This window comes from Lethenteron reissneri, chromosome 40 (genome assembly GCF_015708825.2).
Source record: "Lethenteron reissneri isolate LAM-NWPU_2019-01 chromosome 40, ASM1570882v1, whole genome shotgun sequence".
In the NCBI taxonomy this organism is placed as follows: Eukaryota; Metazoa; Chordata; class Hyperoartia; order Petromyzontiformes; family Petromyzontidae; genus Lethenteron; species Lethenteron reissneri.
In genome coordinates, this window is record NC_083818.1 from 6,428,780 (window position 1) to 6,450,071 (window position 21,292).

The 21,292-nt window shown below is 48.5% G+C and overlaps 1 protein-coding gene across 4 annotated transcripts in view; it reads left to right on the forward strand.

Annotated features, from left to right (window-relative positions):
* The first annotated feature begins 8,894 nt into the window (after positions 1–8,894).
* The window catches only part of KCNAB2 (potassium voltage-gated channel subfamily A regulatory beta subunit 2), a 158,019-nt gene continuing 145,621 nt past the window's right edge, over positions 8,895–21,292 (forward strand). For 3 of the 4 annotated variants that reach the window (XM_061567981.1, XM_061567983.1, XM_061567984.1), the window contains exon 1: positions 8,895–9,227. The gene's annotated coding sequence lies outside the window, so the exon portion shown is untranslated. The remainder of the gene's footprint in view (positions 9,228–21,292) is intronic. The other variant, XM_061567986.1, reaches the window with a different exon arrangement.

A 21,292-nucleotide genomic window follows, 5' to 3' on the forward strand; every position in this document is an offset into this window, starting at 1 on the left:
ATCCTGGCTTTGGCATAAACCCCGTATGGAAATCTATAAAAATCAATGGCAGTCGAGATGCAAACATGCATCCACTTGCTCAGAGTGCACCCCAAGCTCCCAGTTATTGCATCAATAAATAATATAATTCAAGTCTTTACCCAGCAGAATCTTACCGGGCCCTTAAGACTCCCTCAGGAGGGTCCTGCTGCAGAACGTTTGATGACAGTCAACTCTCCATAATCTGGGGTAATGAGGGAAGAGGTTGGATAAAACAATAACAGATAATTGCCAAATTCACGTGAATTTTGGTACGAACGTATTTGGCTGCGTGGAACGGGGACATTCGATTGTGCCGACTGTTTTCATTGCTGCGTCTTTTAAAAACGTTACTTGCCGACGTGTTGTCATGGCCATGGGCACAGAATATTTCCGACCCTCGACGAGTGAGGAGCCGCGAACAGCTGAACCGGAGTGCTCGTAAAGACATCTCAATTATTCGTTTGCGAGTCACGGTTATATCCGCGACCTGGATAATCCGTCCGCGGATAGTTGAGAGAGTTCCCTTTTCACGAGGGGATGGGCTCGTTTGTGACGTGCAAATTCTCTCAGCCGTGGATCTCAAGGCAGACACGTGGGGGGGGGGGGGGGTCCTAGGATGTCTCGCTCGTAAATCCTGGTGATGCCGCATAGAGCCACGTTCATCTTGCGGCATCCACTCGAAGCGTAAACTCACTCGCGTGTTGTCAACGTGGTGGGAGTAGGGGGGGAGGGTGCCTCTGCTGCGCCCATCGTAATGCACGGCGCACGCTGTTTATGTTGCTGCATTGCAGCAGAGAGAACTGGGGTTTGTAGACGGAGAGTGCTTGCACCGTTTTCTCCCGTCAGGGCGGCCGCATTGTCTGGCTTGCTGCGGTTGTGCCGCGTAGCTCACCGCTGCATTTTCAGTTCGTCTCCGCGTGTTGTTCGGCACGATGTCCGACGTTTCGCTTGGCGCGCTGGTAGCTTCTTTAGCAACTGATTGGAATTGGGTCGCCGTGGTGACGTGATGTTAACTACCTCGCCTGGTATACAGGAGGTCGTGGGTTCGATCCCAACCCTAACGCCTGTATTTGGAGTTTGCATGTCTCTCCCCCCGTGGTCGCGTGGATTTTTGGTCCAGGTCCTCCAGGTTTTCCCTCCACAATTAGAATCAACACACGCGTTTAGAGTATTTGGCTGCTAGAAATGTACACGTGATAAACCACTTCGTTAAGCTATCATTAACGGCCAGGTTGCTTCCGAAAAAGAGCTACGTAACTCGGTGGGGCCTTACCTGGCAAAAGAAAAAAATGTTTAGCTTCATAGGAAGAAGCCCCTCGTGCGTGGAGGAAAATTGTTGGACATCGTTGTGAGCAACCCTCATGCCACAGGGGTTCAGGCTCCGGGCTATGCTGAGAGGTGAACATTTGACAAAGGGGGTCCCTCATTCCTTTCCTCGCCCGAGGACGATGTCACAACCATGCTTTTACCACTGGTACCACCTTCTCTTTGGTCTGTCTTGAAGCCCATTAACTGCCTCCACAAATCGCTCAAAAAACATTTCTTCTGCCCCTAAGCCCCACCTCATTTGTGCAGCGTCTTAGAGGTGCGGCCACATTTTTCCACGTCTTTCCGCTCTCCCTTCTGGCCTCCACGGAGGCCGCTGGGTTCCACGTGGCTACAGGCCGTAAAGTCCTCCGTCTAAACTCTTGGCTTTGCGGCCGTGTCACTCTTATTTCCGCTGCCTCCAGAATGACACCATCGGTTTCACCGTTCGCACGGACGTCCTCTGCTTCCACTGCCTTCAACGAGATCCGTCCCCAGTTCCTGCGATGCTTGCTTCGGGTTTTACCGCGTTGCTGCTTGGCAGCTGGGAGCTTCAATTCCTGAAGAAGCTACGAGCACGTGGAGCGAAGTGTCGGGACAAATCAAATCGAACCGGTGACGGCTGCATTGTAAGTCCGGTGTGATAACCATTACCATGGCAGCATCGCGTATTTGTGTATATGCTATTTATACAAGTACAGTGTGTGCAGAAGGTGCCCTAATCAACGGCAGTGTTCCACGACAATGACACGTCAGGATCTCGGTGTGCCTCTGTGTTTGGCACTCACCCCGTAGGCGCTAATGAATTCCTGTATTTATAGGCAAGTGAATTATTCCCATCCGCGTGTGCGTCTTGCAAGTGAGGCCTGGGTGCCTAAGAAATTAATCGTTTTGCTTAAATTAATTTTCACGTAATATCATTGACAGGTCATTTTATTTTGCAATTTTGTAAGCCAATGCTTCGGCGCGTGCCGACCTGATTTTTTTTTTCATTTAAAAAAAGTAATTCCTTATCTACTCAGATAATCCTACGTGTGTCTCACGACTCATATTCGTGAATGATCAGCATTGGGATGCAAAACCAATTTCGTTCACAAAATGATAAAGGCCTCCTCCCCAAGCCGTCACCATCACGCATGGTCTTGCATTGCAAAAAAATCAAATCCATCTAGCATCTACACGCGAGCTAATTTCACTGATCCTTGGCTGCCACTCCATCCATTGTCTCGACCACCGTTCTTTCTTGAATGCTGCCACCGTTTTAACTGCTGCGCCTGGAGATTGAATGGAGCCGGCGACCTCTGGATTGCAAGCCCAGGGTGCGGACCATCTCAGAGTAATTCTCTATACTCGAGAAATCCGATGAGCTATGAAGCGCTTTCGTACAGATGTCCAGTAGGAGCGGGGAGGCATCTGCAGTGCAGCCGTTGCAAAATCTCCTGGTTAAATAAAGAGCGCAGAAGCATGGTCACCACATCTACGCCTCTATATATGGAAAGAAACAGACTTCTCCACAAATCTGGCTGTCGCCTGATGAAGCTAGTTGTAATTACTGGCGAAACGTCTTACTCGGATTGTAAATGTTGTGGCTTGGCTCTCCAACACACCGGTGTGCTGTACTAGTGACGAATTGGCCACGTTCTGTTTACGTGACAAACCTTGCCAGTTGACTGTGTCGGGTGGTGGCGGGTTTAACGACGCATTTATATATTTACGCGATCTAACCCAAAAACCTCATGGATTATATTGGTCGCGAAAGCATACGTGTTAAGCCAACGTTTAAACACACTCCTAAAAGGACCGTCTTGAAAAATAATCTTGAGACTCCGTGAGGCGTATTCCATGATTATTTATGATCATGATTTATTATCATTATTTATACTGGCTATGGTCAATACACCTTTCCCTTTTTATGTAAGCAACGACATGAACAATGCTGTCCGGAGCAAATAAAGAGCACCCATTTGTGTGTTGAGTGCACCACAGCCTCGTGTATTATTTACAACTACTTGACCTCGTATCGAGAGTCATTAGCACAAGCTGCAGCCTCAGCCAGGAGCGCGAGTGCATTACGAAAATGAGACTGGAAACGCGTTTGCGACGCGTGCGTGCCCATGGAACGGAGGAGGGGCGATCTGGAATTGTTCAAGGCAACATGTTCTCCTTCGATTTAAAGCTTTCGTGACTGCTGGAATTCATCTTCTTGGTTCTTTCGGTAAAGTCACGTAGAATCGAAATAATAAAAAGAAAACATAATAAAATAATTCTCACGACGTTTCGGCCACAACGCAAGCAGCCGTCCTCAGGTGAAGAACAGGTCTGTCGAGACGATTGTAAATGTTGTCGAGACGACCTGTTCTTCACCTGAGGACGGCTGCTTGCGTTGTGGCCGAAACGTCGTGAGAATTATTTTATTATGTTTTATTTTTATTATTTTATTATTTCCATTCTACGTGACTTTACCGAAAGGACCAAGAAGAACATGTTATCCGTTAGAAACTTGCAGAGCACGACGGATGTTCGATTGATGCCGCACTCTTGGTGCTCATCACCGAGCCACGGACCCAACACTGCACTCACAGAAGGCCTCGCACTGCTCATATAAAGAGCCGTAATTTGTTTGCGTTCACGTGTGACAACTTTAAATGATAAAAAAAACAATTCCCAGTAACGGCTACTGCGTGGGCAAACACATCACCTCCCACGGAGAAGGATCACACAAACTGGTAAAGGTGCAGCCCTGCAATTGCTCGCTCACACCACTTCTGGTAGACAAATCTCCACTGGAGGGAGCTGTAGAGAGCCCCTCTGCGTTACTCTTCCACCCAAGCCAGACGTCTTGGAAGAGATGCGAGTACCCACACTTTACACCACCACACGTGACCCTGCTGATGGACTAAACTATGGCGGGGGATTGAAACGTTTACGTAAATTGACTTTAACGTATGTTCATATGGAGTTGCAGAACGGCATCGAGGGAATGGATCTGGCTGCACTTTGAGGTTTCTTTGTTTCTCAATGTCTGTGAATGGAAGAGGTGAAATTTCCTGCGTTCCAATCCAGACGGCCAATTGTGATCAAACCATGTTCTCAAGGTGACGTGCGCTGATGGTCTCAACCCAGACACCAATGGACTGCACACACAACAACAACAACAAAAAACACATTCAATTTGGTTTGGCGCTTCATCATAATGATCACAATCCATGGGCAGATAGCCCATGGGTGTCTACTGCGCATTTCGTCATTTGTTTCTACTTCCCTCCGTCTTGCGCTTAATTTTGACGAAATTCCACGTCTGAGAAATAATATCAGGTCGAACGTCATGCGATGAACATTACCCTCCGCGGCTGAGTGGGCGAGAAAGTGCTAACCCGAGATGTGAGCAGCAGCGGCCACTGAAAGGTCATTTTGAAAGGCTCTCAGAAGTAGCGGGGGACCGCTCCTCTTAACGTGAACGGCGAAGGTTTTGCACGGCTCTGTGAGATGCTCAGCGATACTCGACCGGATTATTCGTCTCACGAGGTGACGACGATTGTACTAATTGGGGGGGAAATAATACAGGGTGCGTCAAAAATGTTTTTAACACTTCTGAGAATTTGCAACAATGCCACAAGAAATATGCCTCCGGGGCTCTGGAGACCGACCACCTGGAGAAAATTGCAGGCATGAGTTGACAATGATGGCATCTTTATTCTTAGGTTTTTTTCGGTAAAGTCACGTAGGTAAAAAATGAAAATTAATAAAAGTAAAATAAGAATAAAATAAAAAAATTTAAATCACGACGTTTCGGAGGCAACACAAGCTTCCGTCTTCAGGTGGAACCGTCACATCACGATAGCTGTATCAAGTGAACCGCCACAGCACGATAGCTGTATCAAGTGAACCGTCACATCACGATAGCTGTATCAAGTGAACCGTCACATCACGATAGCTGTATCAAGTGAACCGCCACAGCACGATAGCTGTATCAAGTGATACAGCCTGATACAGCTATCGTGCTGTGACGGTTCCACCTGAAGACGGAAGCTTGTGTTGCCTCCGAAACGTCGTGATTTTTTTTATTTTATTCTTAATTTACTTTTATGACTTTACCGAAAAAACTCTAAGAATATGAATCCTTGCAGTCACGAAAGCTTCAAATCTAGAAATGATGACATCCTCTGGTCTATCACCGTTTTGAGACGAGGCTCAAAAGAAAGCTGTCTTTGGTGTGGACCAATCAGTTTCAAAGACAATGCATATATTATCAGAGTACGTTTTTTGTTTGCATTCTGACCACAAGTATCGTGGTTAATGCAGACATGATTCCTTGTAAAAGGTTTCAGTTCGGTGTTTTAACATCTTAACACCTTTTTGTTGCCAGAAAAAAGGGGAAAACCTATTCTCATATTTTGGTACTGGCAAAGGAGGTCCCATTAAGTGTAGACTCTGACTTTTTGAAGCTATTAACATTACATTTGTTATCATGTTACAATGTATTATCCGTTCTCTTTCCATTAAAAACGATCGTCCCGTTATAAGTGTTACTATTTTTTGAGTCACCCTGTATATACTTAAAAAATAATTACATGTCCGCTGAAAATCCCCGTCGCCGACTGAAAACTGTTTGCCGCTTCAAACCTGTTTGGCAGCTTCGCAAATTTGAAACCACCACAAGTGTAAAGTTCCACCTACTGTAAGCCAACAGCCTATTTATTAATGTATTGTCGGCTTTTAGTATACATGTGTAGTGTAATAGCGGCAGCTGGTGGACAGCAGCGGCAACTGTGGTGGACAGACAGTCCACACGCCGGTGAGGGTGAGCACGGTGTGTTGGCAGGGCGGAGGAACTAGGGCAAGGGTCACGAAAGACCCCATCTGGAGGCCCCTGGAACCTGCTCGAGGGTTCGAGAAGGGAGGCGTGGTCAGGGCGGAGCCAGGGCGCGCTGGGAGCATAAAAGGAGCTGAGAGTGGGAGCTCAAGGCTGCCGGTTCTGGGAGTGGACTCGTCTCGTCATCGCCGGCGTCGCTAACGTCTCCGCTCGATATCGCGCAATGAAGGATAGTACAGTAATCCCTCACCACTTCGCGGTTCAAGTTTCGCGGCCTCAGTGCATCGCGGATTTTTCTAACTGATTTAAAGGCCTCATTATACCTGTGCAGTAACACCATCATCATCATCATTCATCATCACGTTCATCGAACTGCACAGGTCTGTCATCGTCGTCATTGTCATCGTCATTGTCATCGTCGTCGTCGTCATTACTGGAGTCAAGTCACAAGATACTACTGTCATTGGTGAGTGTAGAACACCATAATACGTATCGTATGAGAGAGAGAGAGAGTGAATGTATAATATTAAGGTTTTATAATTAAATAGATGTAAGTAATATATATATAAAGTATAAATATACATATTTTAAACATTCTGGTACCCACACACACATATACGGAAATTTCTAGGGGGCCAATCCTACTTCGCGGATTTTCACCTATCGCGAGGGGTTCCGGTCCCCATTAACCGCGATAAACGAGGGATCACTGTAGTTGGCTATCTCAGTCAGAGCCATCAGCGTTAAATGGCTTGTGTTGTCTACAGGCTAGGCTAAGCTATTGTGGAGAGTGTGTGGACAGACCATGGAAGTTGTTAATAAAGAAGGTGCCTCCTATAAACTCTGTCTCTGAATCGTTGACACTACACATGCATTGAAATGATTAAAACTAAGTGCTCTTAAAGTTTTCTTGAGAAATAATCATTACTGTTGCATCGTTCTATATGGGTGTTTCACCTCCTAGTTGAATACAGGATACAACAATCTCTGTCAATCTCTGCTCTGAAACTCAAAAACAATAGCTTAGTGCCCTTGTAGACACTTCTCTTTGAAATTCACAGTCTTGGACACCGCGTCTTCATATATTAAAAAGGAGATAACTTTGTCGGCAATAGTCCTGCTCTGAACAAGCCCTAAACCTCATACCAACCCCTAGCCAATTGAAGAAGCCTAAATAAATCAGGTAGTCTATGACCCAAAGCAGAAATTGGTACCAGCAGGGTTAATTTACATGGCTGAAAAGACTGAATCACTTGATAGCCCAACTTATTTTGTATGTTTATCATATAATTCACTCTTATTAGCCACATAGTTATGCCATCTCAGATGTCACCGACGAGTGAAATAATCTGGTACAGGTACTAATTTCTGTGGCCCATGAACTAATTGCATATAGACCATGAAACATACGGATTGCAAACATCAATCGCGTTATGGCCGAATCGATGCATCGTGTATTGTTATCTTAATGTGGATATGAATCTGGAACACACTTGTGTGCTTAAGTAGTACCTAATTGGCACGTTTTGTTTACGTGACAAACCTTACTAATTGGCTGTGTCGGGTGGTGGCGGGTAACGACACATTATTATATTTGTAAACTTTTTATTACATGCGGACAACTTATTTTTCTCCCGTCACTTTTTTTAACAGAACTCCTCGCGTTCAACACCACGTGACTCTGTTGCAACTCTCCCGCTTGCGCTGCTCGCTTGCTTCGCTCGCTCTGCTCTCTCCACTGCTAGCCTGCTCTCTCTCTCACTCTCTTAACTGTAAGCTGGCGTCCTCCCGTTGCCTCCGGCACGTGGCGTCCGCTGCTATCGCCTCAATCTGCAGACTACGATGCGCCTACTCCGCGCCTGCATTTGCAGCCAACCAATCACGGCTATGCATCTTAATTGGTCGTCTCTCTCTCGCGTTGCTTTCTCTCGCAGCACCTGTTCGCCCTGATGTGACCTCACTGTACGCGGCTCACACGTGCATGTACACTGTTTGCAAAACCCCACGCGCGTTGCTCCACTACATATTTACGCAATGTAACCCCCAGAATAGTCTTTGTTATCGGTATTACCAATCTAGAAGCGAACAGACTAATCGACGGCGTCGACAAAAGCACGTGCCGCGCGCGCACGTGCTGGAGTTGTTCGGCCATAAGCCCCCCCCCGCACCCCCCGGCAAGTTTGGACCAATCACGTAACGCGCTCCGCGTTTAATCCCCCCTTACCCCCCCTGGCTTGCCTGGCTTGACCAATCACATCAAGACGTGGCCGCTCGCGCCGTCGAGGTGGTGCGCGATTGGACCAAGACCGCGTAGGAGCGCGGGGTAAAGGGGGGGGGGTAAAGGGGGGAGTAAAGGTGTGGTAAAGGCGGGGAGGGTGGTGGGGGGTGGTAAAGGGGGGTAAAGTGGGGGAGGGTGGTAAAGGGGGGGAGGTAAAGGGGGGGAGGTAAAGGGGGGGGAGTAAAGGGGTAGTAAGGGGGGGGGGTAAAGTGGGGGAGGGTGGTAAAGGGGGGGTGGTAAAGGGGGGGGGTGGTTAAGGGGGGGGGGGTGGTAAAGGGGGGGGGGTGGTAAAGGGGGGGGGGTGGTAAAGGGGGGGGGGGGTGGTAAAGGGGGGGGGGGTGGTAAAGGGGGGGGGGGGGTGGTAAAGGGGGGGGGGTGGTAAAGGGGGGGGGCTCTTGGCGGGATGTTCATTCGACCAATCGGATCGCGCCAGTGGTGCGCGTGCGCAGTAGGGCGGTGAGGGGGGGGTCCGAGGGCGGCAAAACACGAACGGGTTGGAGGAGGAGGGGGGCCGGCGAGTGAGAGGAGAGAGAGAGAGGCGGTAGCGAGGTGAACAGCAGCAGCATTATAAATAAAAGCACTCGCCACCGGTTGTTTAAACGAGAAAACCGGACGCGAGGAGGAGGAGGAGGGTTGTCGCCAGCTTGCCTGCTTGCGGCGTAATTGTCGGAGGCTCCTGCTCTCCGTGTCGCGTTGTTGTCGGCGAAGGCCCAACCTCGTCGAGAAGCCTGCCGGGAGACGCCGCTTGCCTAGACGGCCCTGCCCGCCTCGCACGCGCGTCACCCGGCGCAGCCGCTGCCCGAGGAGCCGGTACTGCCAGTTGCTCTGCACATGAACACACAATCACACACACCACACAATCAATACTCATGCGTATATACACACACACATACTCATTTGCATTCGCATTGCACGTACATTCATACACGTTCACGTGCATGCAGTAATATACAGTATATACATACATCTGCGGACACGCCAACCTATACACATTACGTAACATACACACGTGCACTTGTGCACACATACACAAGCATGGTAATTACTATACACACACACACACACGCGCGCACTGATGTTGATCGTGTTCGTGCTCTATCCATCGCTGGATGAAGACCTTCTTCGTACGTTGTTGCAATCGTTCACTGTCACGCGATGTCGCAAATTCGCCCGTCTGCACGTGCGTCCACAAGTTAAGGCTGAGTCGACCTAGGAGGGGGTGGGCCTAGGACCGTTCCATGCATTAGCTGCGGTAGCGCAGTGCGCCAATGTCTACGCCACCTCTCCCTGCCTGCTACACCATAGCTGTCAAGCCCTTGTCAGTGCTGCCTCTCTTATTACAGACTAATTCAGATCTTGTTGGTCATCCCGTGTCCCTTATACATCTCAACGTGCATCCTACAAAGTCACATCACAAGGGAGAAACACAAACAAATAGACACTACTAGTACACTCACCACTTGTACACTCACCACTACACTCACCACTACTACACTCACCGCTAGTACACTCACCACTACACTCACCACTACACTCACCACTAGTACACTCACCGCTAGTACACTCACCACTTGTACACTCACCACTACACTCACCGCTAGTACACTCACCGCTAGTACACTCACCGCTAGTACACTCACCGCTAGTACACTCACCACTACACTCACCACTACACTCACCACTAGTACACTCACCACCAGTACACCACCAGTACACTCACCACTAGTACACTCACCACTAGTACACTCACCACCAGTACACTCACCACTAGTACACTCACCACTAGTACACTCACCACTAGTACACTCACCACTACTACACTCACCACTACTACACTCACCACTAGTACACTCACCACCACTACACTCACCACTACACTTACCACTAGTACACTCACCACTAGTACACTCACCACTAGTACACTCACCACCAGTACACTACACTCACCAGTACACTCACCACTAGTACACTCACCACTAGTACACTCACCACTACTACACTCACCACTAGTACACTCACCACTACATGCCTGTCAACCCCTTATTACAGACCAATTCAGACATTATTGGACATCCCGTGCCCTTATAATTCTCAATGTTCATTCCTGCAAAGTCCCATCACAAGGGAGAAACACAAATAGACAATGTTGTTGTTGTTACCCGTATTGAAACGGCTGTACGCAGTATGGACCTGAAAACGATATTTTCTTGTACAAGAATACGGTGTAAATCGTATGGGTTGACAGCTTTGCTCTATCTTGTGGGTCTCTGTACCTACGTGGGTCTCTGTGGGTCTCTATGTATCTATAGGTCTCTATCCATCTCTATGGGTCTCTGTCTATAATTAATCATACCTGTCAACCCCTTATCAGTGCCCTACCTTATTACAGATTTTGGTGTGGACCTGCAAACTCAATGTCCCTGCACAAGAATACGGGGAATACACCGTGTGGGTTGACAGCTACGTATTTAATAAAAGACCAGAACGGCACACCAGGGGTTTGTTGGCCAACACCTCGCCCGGCCGCCTTTGTCTCCCCAGTACTGACGTTTATACACCGCGCCGGGTACTCATTTAAGGCTCAGTCGACCTAGGGGCAGACCGAGGAACGCTTCAAATATCCGCCAGGCACACGCACACGTACATGACGTGAAACGCACAACGTGAGTTCGGAGGCGTTACATTAATGTGATCTATTTACATTGGCGGTGTTGTTGAGCACGAAGCGCAATGCGCTACCCCCCCCCCCACACAAAGACAAAGATCCCCCGTATAGCCTTGACAGGCTGTGGGGGCAAGTGCTATTAGCGAACACCTATGAAGGCCGGCACGGCACACGAGGTGGTGGGTGGCCAAACACCACGCCCGGCCGCCTTTGTCGCACCGGGTACTCATTTGAGGCTGAGTCGACCTAGGGGAGGCCCAGTCCCGGTTCAGATAATCGTCGCTGGTGTTGGTCGTGAGCGGGAATCGAACCCGGGTCGCTGGGTTCGTAGAGCAGCGCGCTAACCGCTACACCACCGCTCCCCCGCACACGCAACATTTCGTGTGGACACACACACTCGATTGACATGAACGGGCAATAACGACGATGTTTATACTGGGAGGAACCTCCTGGTTACACCAGCCCACAGGGGATTATTGTGTCCGTCCGTCGTGCAGGGAGGGGCTGGGTGGGGAGGGTGGGGCTGGGCGGGGAGGGTGGGAAGGGGCTGGGTGGGAAGGGGCTGGGTGGGGAGGGGCTGGTCACCCCGTGGTGCCCTTATAAAACTCAACGTTTAACCTACTCACGCCGGCTTGTGCCCGCCCTCACAGTCGGGCATATTTGCGGAATACACCACGCCGCCGTTGACCCTGGCCATTGACCGAGCAACCCAACGTTCCTACCAGCTCCCTCCGCAGGAATGTGTTGATTTGCATTCGCTGGTTGGTGTAATTTGCTGCCCTCCCCCCCAACTTTCTCTCTCTCTCTCCCCGTCCTGGACGTCATTCGTTCCCCAAGCATGCCGTCTCAAAACCACCACCACCACCAAAACCACCTCCCGTGGCTTCTCTGCGCACTTCTCAGCTTTGTCCACGTAACGTTCATTAGCTGATCCTCCTGCTGCTGATGTTGTTGTCGTCAGCGTTTGCCAACACGTAATGCGCAAGTGGAAGTGTTTGGCTGACCACGGGTTGTTTGCGTGCACAGCCGGCGCGTCCTGGAGTGGGGTGAAGGCCTCGATGGATGTGAACTGGGCTACTCGCACCGTGCGTAGCCATGCATGCCAATCGGAGGTGCTGGGGCAGGACGGCAAACTCGTAGCGTGCGTTTGTCTTTGCTGCTCTTAGTCAATCTACTGCTGGATGAATGCATCCCGACGCCGTGTTGGTTTGTCTAGGGGGGGGGGGGTGTTGCTTGACCATACTTCACCGCCCTTGTGATTTGCGTAGCTGATGATGTGGGAGGTGGGATAGGGGTGCGGGTTGTAACGAGTCCCTTGTCACTCCACTGCTGGATGAACGTCACCCCACCCCATGTATTGTTCGACCATGGCGCTTGATTGTTTGACCATACTTCACCATGCTTCTGCTTTAGTGGATCTGCGTGTGGGCTGAAGGTTGCGGGGCGGGGGGGCTGTGGAAGGATGTATGGCGGTGGATGGCGTAAGGGCAGGGCACTGGTTAAGCTTTCACTCGCCACTGATGTTATCCGTGGTCGGGAATCGAACCGTGGAAAACACCGGGTCCGTTTCGTCGCGCAGTGCGCCAGCCACGACACCACCGCTCCGCCACAACCCTCCCCGAGTACTCCTATGGGCGTTCGCCCAATGCGTTCATTGCAATCGCTGGAATGGTTTGGCAACTGCACGGGTACGTGTGCTCACGCCAATTGGGAGGGGTGGGGCGATGGTTAGTGCACCGCCGCTACGAGCCCAGCGACCCGAGTTCGATTCCCCCGCTCACGACCAGCAACGAATTTTTTTACCGTTTCGGGTAACCTCTCCTAGGTCGACTCAGCCTTAAAAATCAGTACCCGGCGTGGTGTGTAAACATCAGCACTGGGGGGGTTACATAAAGGAGGCCCACGCGTGGTGCTGGCCAGCCACCCCCTCGTGTGCCGTGCCGGCCTTCATAGGTTGCGACTGGCTAACAGCACTTGTTCCCAACAGTCATTTTGGTGATGCTAATTGGAAGCGAGCCGAGTGAGGTTGGCTGCTGCGTTGTGCAATGTGAGTGTGTCAAACACGAGGGGATTTTCATCGTGATGTTACCATCGTAAGCGTGCACGTACTTTGTGTGGAATTTATTTATTTATTCCGAGGCAATGCGCATTCCGCAAAGCGGGCCCTGGGTTCGGCACTGCAGCAAATAAAAAAAACTTGGAAACGCGAGACTGGCGCTGTGCCCGGATTGCCAGATCAGTGGGAGAAAAAAAAACTCTCTATCTGGTGTCTAGCAACAAAAAAACAAATAACAAGACGGGAAGAGCCAAATTCTTAGAATTCGGTAAAAAAAAACTGCACACGCACGCAATGAATTTGTAATGCCGCATTACAAAAAATTGTTGGCCTTTTAGACGTTTCACCCTTTATCGAAAATAATAAGGTTTTTTTTTAATTACTTTGCAATTATAGCGTCGGGAGTCGTGAAGCGGTCCTTTAAAGAGCTGCATGCGGCTCCCGAAAGCCGCAGGTTGCTGACCGCTGGTCTAGACCGACGGATAATTATAAACCCTCATTCACGAAGACGCACACATCTCGAGAGTCATTCTAGAGCAATCGATGATAACAAAAAAACCGACCCCCTAACATCGATAGACATGCACCTCTAGGGCGAAGGACAAACCCTTATTAATCAATGAGAACAAACCTCTGGGAGCATCAGATTATAAAAAAAAACCACTTACATCACAGTCACGGCCTCCAGAGTCTCGAAGAATGGATTTAACAACCACGTGTCTAACGACAGACACAACCTCTTTAAGCAATAGACAAAATGCATGAACAATTATGCAAAACCTATAAATCCCGTTGATATGCCCTCTTCTCAGGAGGCAGCCCTGGAAACAGCTGGGGGAGTCGGATCCATTACGACTACTGAAGTCGCTGCGGCGATCGAGGGCCTGCATGGCGTCAAAGCTGCCCAGAGTTGACACCATTGGAACCTCATTTTCCAGTAAAAAATATGATAATTGTTTTTTTACCCTTCTATCTGGCAACAAAACTGACACCTTTTTTACGGGTTTATTATCATATTTTTTACTGCCAAATGAGGTTCCAATGGTGTAAATGCTTACCCCGAACTCTCATACTCTGATGGTGCATTGTCTTTGAGTTGTGCGCCTTTTGGCGTCATCTGGTCCAACCCATGTGAGACTAGGCTCTAAGGAAAGCTGTCTCGGGTGTGGACCAATCAACTTCAAGGACAGTGCACATTATCAGAGTTATGTTTTTTGTTTGCATTATGATCGCAGGTATTGTGGTCTATGTAAACATGACTCCTTGTAAAAAAGGTGTCAGTTTTGTTGCCAGATAGAAGGGTAAAAAAACAATTATCTGCCCAGAGTTGTTGAAAGTGAAAGTGCTGGATAGTGTCGCGGAGTGTCGCGGTTAACACGCCTCTTCAGTGTTGCATGGAAGGCGGCTACAGTACCTCTGGATTGGCAAACTGGGGTTGTAGTCCCCATTTTTAAGAAAGGGTACCAGAGGATGTGCTCCAACCACAGAGGAATTACACTTCTCAGCGTCTCGGGTAAAGCCTATGCAGCGTGCTGGAGAGGATGCTACGCCTGGTGGTCGACAGAGGTCGCAACCGGGTACCCGATACCCGTACCCTACCCGATACCCGGCTACCCGTACCCGGCCGGGTATGGGTACGGGTACCCGTTTGCGACCCTGGTGCGGCCGGGTATGGGTACGGGTAGGCCGTGAGTCACTGGTGAGTAACCATTTGTCACTCATTTCGGGTAGGGTACGGGTACGGGTAGGGAACCAGTACCCGTACCCGGCCGGGTACAGGTACCCATTTGCGACCCTGGTGCGGCCGGGTACGGGTACGGGTAAGGAATCAAAACCCGTTTGCAACCTCTGGTGGTCGAGCTTCGGATTCAGGAAGAACAATGCAGATTCCGTCAGAGTCGTGGGACAATGGTCGTGAGAATTATTTTATTATGTTTTATTTTATTATTGTATTATTTCCATTCTACATGACTTTACCGAAAGAACCAAGAAAATGGTCCAGCTCTTTCCCTCTCGCAGATATTTTTAGGGGTCATGGGAGGATGCTTATTCAGTCTACCTCTGCTTTGTAGATGTGGAGAAGAAATGTGACCATGTTCCCCGCAATGTCTTGCGGGAGGTGCTGCGGGAGTATGATGTAACGGTGCCACTTTTGCGTGCTATCCGGTCCCTCTAATCCCGGAGTGAGAGCTGTGTCCGTATTCTTGGTGTTAAATCAAAGTCGTTCGCTGTGGATGTTGGACTCTGCCAAGGGGTGCGTCTTGTCTCCACTCATGTTTGTGATTTTCATGGACAGGATATATGTGCCGGCAAAGGCAGAACTCCACGACTCCAGGAAGTGGTCCCGAAGCTTTCCACAACGTAAGGGACCGTGGTGATTTACAGCCAACGTCAGTTTACCGTGGACAATTAGAGGCAAGCCGAAACATAACATATAAAAAAAGAATGTTTTAAAATGTTTTTTATTTTTTTTATGATAGAATATAGTATTGTCACCAGTATGACATAAGTATACCAAGTTTGCAGTCGATACAACATTGGAAAGTGGGATAAAATTGAGTTGCAAGATTTGAGGAGACAACGACAACAACAGACAGAGTGAGTTAATAAAAAGCGTGTAATTAAAAGAAACCTCTCATCTGGCAAGGCCGACATGAGACTCTCCACTGGCGCCAGACGGTGCGGTGTCTAAGGATGTTATTGCGGTACCACAGCAACATTTCAGACCGGTGTAAAATGTATTCGAGTATTTATCTGTGGATGCTTTTTTTACGATTGTGCTTTTTTTTATTCCATGAATTGCATTGCATTTGTGTGCAATTGTCCATGAACGGTGTTTTATTTGGTGTGGTGTGTTTTATTGATAACATGTACACGTTTACTGTTCTCGTTTTCATGATTTAAGCATTTTATATTCAGTCTGTTTATTGCTTTGCGGTATCTGCTGTTAAAATTACAGTTCGGTGTGACTTTATTCCGGAAATGTATCTGATTTTTTTTCCATATATTTTTTGAAGTACACGTTTAATTCATTCTGTGCACCAAAATTCAAAATTTCCGCCCCTTTGTATGTTGAACTTCTTGTGCACCGTACGTAGTCAACCGCGCTAATCGAAGGTGCGGAGTTATCGATCGAACATTGCATCCGATTCCAGTGCGCTTTGCAAATCGTGTTTTATTATTAAATGCATCCCTCTCTGTCCACTGCTGGATGAGGGCCTCCCCATGACATCCCAGTCATGGTTGTTTGCCTGACCATACTTCACCACACAGGGCAATGCAAGTTGGTGGAAGCGAGGGTGTTCCCAGGACTGGTACAGATTATAATCGCTTGCCATTTTTTTCTGGCCTGGACTTTTGCAGCTGTTTTAGACTAATTTCAGGGTGCTGATTCCAAATCTGATCTCAGATTTGCTCTATCACATCTCATTTTATGCTATCGGCATACCCCATTTTCATTGATTTTACCCAAAATTAACTCTGTCACTTATGATTGCAAGTTGTTGCGAGTCAGTGACTGCTTTAGTGTTAAAGCATGGTGATGTATTTTTAGGATAGTGTGTTTATAATATCATTTTATGTAGATATCCACATTTATTTAATATTTTTCTTCTGCAGTTTTTATTGAAAATGCAATATTTGATATCTAAAAAAACCTGATGTGATAGACAAAAACTGATGCCAGATTTGGAATCGGCACCCCAAAATTACCTTAAAACCGTTGGAATACCTTGTGCCAGAAAAAGCGTGTTGACCAGTGTTACACTCGGATCACCTGACGCATAGCACAGTGCGCTCGCCGCTGCGCCACCGCTCCCCCCTTTATCCGTAATGGGTGTGTTAGTTCCTTAACAGAGAATTAACGCGCACTCGAATTTATGTTTAGAATAACTTGTTCAAGCTGCACAGATGAATGCTGCGCAATGAAGTGTGTATCGCAGTATCACAAGACATTTATCCGCCTGAGATATATTGCCCAAACCATTGGTGCTTCATACGGATGTTAGGGGGGGGGGGGTGTGACTTGTTTTGCCTTGATTGGAACTGATCGGCAAGGTCTGACCTTGTGAACATTGCCTATATTTGAACCTTCGAACCTTTGGCAACTCAACCCAGAGCAGTTGGTATACCGCAGTTTGGGATTATAAAGTTATCTACATGTAACTGCATAAAACAGGATTTGCCTGTGGGGGTTGTGGAGATGAGGAAAGGGCGGGGAGGCAGAGGAGATTAATGGATTTGGAGAGTCATTCAGAGGAAAACACAACAGGCAAACCACTTATAGAACATGTAAGATGCACAGCCCTTTTGTATAATTCACTGCTGGATGATGAAGGCCTCTCCCCCACACCGTGTGGGATCATGGGGATTATTTTATTGTACTGTACCACGCTCATCACTGTGGGTTGGTAAAGGGTTGGAGAGCATAGATGTTGGAGCATGGTACAGTACAACACTAGACTTTGCCGCACTGCCTTCTGCCGACAACTTAGCTCTGCAGCAGAGGTCGCGAACGGGTTTTGATTCCTTACCCGTACCCGGCCGCACCAGGGTCGCAAACGGGTACCCGTACCCTACCCGATACCCGGCTACCCGTACCCGGCCGGGTATCGGGTAGGGTACGGGTACGAGTACCCGATTGCGACCTCTGGGATGAAGCCACGTTGCAGGCGCGGGTGGGTTGATTCTAGGAACTTGAATTGTGAGAAGAGACAAGACGTTGGGAAATGAGTGACAAACGGTGACTCACCAGTGACTCACGGCCTACCCATACCCGTACCCGGCCGCACCAGGGTTGCAAACAGGTACCCGGCCGGGTACGGGTAGTCGGGTATCGGGTAGGGTACGGGTATCGGGTACCCGGTTGCGACTTCTGCTCTGCAGCGACCAGTTGCCTTCGTTTTAATGCACAGTTGTGATCTTCCAATCCAAGCATTTCCAGGCGAAAATCTGCTTAGCTTCTAACATCTGATAATTTTGTTCAGCCAGCTGATATGTTTTGGTGAATCTTAGTTTTCAGAGCTAGGCTATGCAAATATATGTCTACTGGACATCTGTGAGAAAGTGGTTTATAGCTCATCGGATTCCTCCAGTATGAATAAATATTAATATTCTGAAATTAATATTTATTACAGTTTTTTTTTTTTACTCAGTCGCCGTGATGAGGATGCCGGCATCAAACTCGCCACATTTTTGAGGTCTTGGTGCAATCGCGGGCAACTGAAACGTGGAATTTGTTCGTAGGATCTCAGCTGAGCCAGCTCGGTGTGGCGACACGGCCGTCGTGAACACCTCCTCGCCACCCTGAGCCACGTTCCGAATGCTTTATCTATCGCTGCGCAGGTCTTATTTCACGTGTGATAAAGTGCTTTAATTTCAATTTACGAGTGTATTTTTATTGCCGGTTCCTTCATAATTTATCGTGTACTCTTGTCACTTTAAACGTTTGCATCATTTTACAAGCAAACCTAATCTTGTGCCAACCTTTTAGCTCGCCCCAATGTCCCGTTTGTAAATCATCGTCAGCTATGGTCCATCCACTGCTGGATGAAGGCTTCCCCAAGCCACTATCTCCAGGGAAAATAAATAAAGGTTTACATGGCTTCATATTCTTAGGGTTTTTCGGTAAAGTCACGTAGGTAAAAAATGTAAATTAATAAAAGTTAAATAAAAATAAAATAAAAATCATGACGTTTTGGAGGCAACACAAGCTTCCGTCTTCAGGTGGAACCGTCACAGCACGATAGCTGTATCAAGTGAGAGAAATTCCAAGAACACAGTATTTGTATATATACTGGTTGAGGGTGGGAGGAGCCAAGGTAGGCCCTGAATATTAGTGAGGTTCGGTGCAGCTGAAGCACGCTGTTAGGAATGAGCCTTTGTTGTGTAAACTAGGTGCGGATGATGTAAAGGTGCGTGTAAAAGGGACTGAGCCTTTTTGTTATGTAGAGATGATGTGGCTTTCCAATCCCAAATAAGCTGCACGTCACCTCAATGAACGTTCCACATTACCATGGTGAGACCATGGCCATCCGTAGAAAAAATCCGCAGTGTTATTCTTGTAGGGTAACTTAATTGGTTCGTAATAATTTACAGCCCTTTTGTCATTCCACTGCTGGATGAAAGTCTGCGCATGCTGGGGTCGGTCGGTGGGGAGGGGAATTGTTTGACCATACTTCACCATGCTGGCCAGTGTGGGTTAATGATGATGATGGCTCGCAGGCCTGATTGTGATTTTCAATCGTTAGCCGTGGCCAGGAATCGAAAGCAGCTTGCCAAGTTCAAAGTGCTGCATGCAAATCATCGCATCCTGCCGCTTGGAAAATATTTGTGTGTTTTAAAGAACTCTTGCCCGTTTTACCTCGAGTGGCGATTCAAAGGTGAATGGGATGAACTCTCGTGCAAAGGTAATTCATGTTTTTACATTCATTCCTTTGGTTCATCCAAAATAATCCATAAAGGTTCAAGTGTCCTGATAGTCCAAACTTATTGATGTCCGATATTTAACTGCTAAGGAGCCTCTTGAGAGTCATTGTCATATCTCAGAGGTCGCAACCGGGTACCCGATACCCGTACCCTACCCGATACCCGGCTACCCGTACCCGGCCGGGTATGGGTACGGGTAGCCGTTTGCGACCCTGGTGCGGCCGGGTACGGGTACGGGTAGACCGTGAGTCACTGGTGAGTAACCGTTTGTCACTCTTTTCCCAACGTCTTGTCTCTTCTCACAATTCAAGTTCCTAGAATCAACCCACCCGCGCCTGCAACATGGCTTCATCCCAGAGGTCGCAATCAGGTACCCGATACCCGTACCCTTCCCGTACCCGGCCGGGTACGGGTAGGATACGGGTACGGCCGGGTACCCGTTTGCGACCCTGGTGCGGCCGGGTACGGGTACGGGTACGGGTAAGGAATCAAAACCCGTTTGCGACCTCTGTCATATCTGAAAGGAAGACCAGAACGATTGAGGGAAGTTACATCACCATCATCAATACGTCATTATCTATCCACTGCTGGATGAAGGGCCCTCCCCAAGCCGCCACCATCTCTCAACGTCTCGCAGATGCAACAATCGACTGGCGCGGTCGGGCGAGCTGAACCCCTTCGCTCCATCTCCTCGGTGGACGTAATTCCGGGGCATGTGGGGGGGGGGGGGCAGGGTGAGGGGGCTTCGTGACGAGATACCCATGGCGAGCCCTCAAATGTGATGCCACAATCTCAATGAGCTCCCTACTTTGTCAGTTTAACACGTAGTAGTAGTCGTAGACTTTCACGACCAATATGATTCGTAAAAAAAAATTGTGCTTGAGCGCACAAGTATAAATGTGTCGTTAAACCCGCCACCACCAGACACAGCCGATTAGTAAGGTTTATCACGTTAACAAAACGTGCTAGTTAGACGCTACTTCAGCACACCGGTGTGTTGGAGAGTAAACCCACAACATTTACAATTCGATGATGATGCTTCTCTGGTGATTTACAACCAGCTTCATCGGGCGATAGCCAGAATTGTGAAGAAGTTACCCTCTTTCGCTTATAAATTGAGTAATGTGATGTCATCGACCGACAATTTCGCGTCCATCTCGGAAACCAGGTCAGCCGCCCACAAACTCTACAAAATGGCCTACTCGCAGCGGTTGGTATTAGCACCAGCCCTGTTTAATCCTTACACCAGCGAAATGCCGGCCACATTGAGCCGCAAGTTCATTTACGTAGACGATCTCGCACTGGCCAGCCAAGCGACGACGCTCAGCTCAGGACATCTTGAGCACCGACCTAAAGAAATTCTAAGATTATTTCTACTCCTGGGAAACTTCAGCCAAAACCCAACCAAGATGGTGTCCTCGGCGTCCCATCTCAACAACGCGAGTTTTGTGGTTAAAACATCACCCATTGTCCACTCCCGAATTACCTTTGAGTGCTGCTCGATCGAAGTCTCACTTTCAGGCAACACATTAAGCAGCTGAGCAACAAGATAAAAACCCGCACGAACATTTTCCATAAACTGGCGGGAACCAGTTGGGGCTGGGATGCTACGGACTGCCACGCTCGACCTTGTGTATTTGACGGGAGAGCATTGCTCATCTGTGTGGGAACGCAGCGTTCAGACTCGAGTTATCGACACAACTGAACAATCGCAACGCACGCCATCTC